Raw genomic sequence first — 860 nt, forward strand, 5'->3', positions numbered from 1 at the left:
GACATTAAAATGTAAGCATTGTGGATTAATGTCAGCAGTGGGGCACGATCTAGTAATAGACATGTTTCTTTGCTAAAGATGAGAATGATTTTAGAGAGTTTGATGAGTCCAAGTTGCATGAGGTATTAGATACTATTCCACCACTTTGCCATAGGAGAAGACCACAAAGGTCTATAAAAATTGCTAGAAGAGGCATGGGAAATTTTTTTGCAGGCATGGACACCATCCTTGCTTTAAAAAGGAAGTGCATGTATCCTATTGCAACTTGTGAGTTTAAAGTGGAGGATCATCAAGCATAGATCTCCTTTTGGAGAGTGGTGAATGAGGTTATGCTAAAAATTGGTTTTTCTTCACCACAATTTAGAGGCTTTATGGCAGATGCAGCTTAAGCATATTGGTTGGCAATCAAGACACTAAATAATGGAGGGTCTGATAATGTAATGGAAGGAAAGGAACATGTTCATTTCATTGGGACATGAACACGGTTATGCATGTGCTAAAAGATGTGTGAAGGCTCCATACCTAGAGGAGCACAAATTTTTATGCAGGAAGTGGAAACCTGCAAGCTCTAAAGTTGAGGCAAGCAATTGCAAAGAAGCACTAATGCAGTTCTAGTCCACATACCATGTGAAAGATAGTGAGCTCCTAAGGCTTATGGCTTGGTTTAAATAATTGGTGGGATGTAAGAGTGACCCAATGGGGAGAAATGTCTCTAGAGCAACACGAGAACTTGGGCTTTATTCCAACAACAACTTTGTCAAAGATAAAACACTCTAACATGAAGCCAGCAGACACACCAAGTATATCACCCATGAGGCATGTAGTGCAAACTTAGATATGGCAGTGTTGCAAAGTGCCCA

This window comes from Cibotium barometz, chromosome 29 (genome assembly GCF_041138505.1).
Source record: "Cibotium barometz isolate CiBa-2024 chromosome 29, ASM4113850v1, whole genome shotgun sequence".
Lineage (NCBI taxonomy): Eukaryota > Viridiplantae > Streptophyta > Polypodiopsida > Cyatheales > Cibotiaceae > Cibotium > Cibotium barometz.